Consider the following 521-nt stretch of genomic DNA (forward strand, 5'->3'; position numbering starts at 1 on the left):
TAATTTCATACGCTTGCACTCTGGCATCAATCATCACACCTCTGCCATTCCATCACAGCTATTTACCACCAACTGTAATTGTTCAGCTGCTGTCCCAGCTGTCTGGCTTCAAACACCCACCATGCGAAGCAAAAACACAGCTCTGTCACAGCCACTTCTCCAGAGAAAATAATATGCTCTGAACAAGGATGCAGCAGAGCCCACGGCAATCCCCAGGCTGCGGCTGCCACCTCCCGGGCTCCTTGGGTAACCACTCCAGCCAGACATCCTGCTGAGCCAGCAGAATTGCCCAAACAACTCAGTGATGCCTTTCGGAACATTCTTCCACTTTGGAGTAATTAGATATATGTTCAGCTATTAATTTTCTCTCATGGCCAAGTTAGTAACTTGTTGAGATCCTCCCTATGCTCATCTACACTTCTTTATCAATTGAAATTTATTGCAAGGACTTCTAAAAGGTGAAAATTGAAACAGGTGTCACCCTATGACAGAGCACCGATAAAGAACCATAGAAACACAAC

The sequence above is a fragment of the Excalfactoria chinensis genome, chromosome 2 (assembly GCF_039878825.1).
Source record: "Excalfactoria chinensis isolate bCotChi1 chromosome 2, bCotChi1.hap2, whole genome shotgun sequence".
NCBI classification, from domain to species: domain Eukaryota; kingdom Metazoa; phylum Chordata; class Aves; order Galliformes; family Phasianidae; genus Excalfactoria; species Excalfactoria chinensis.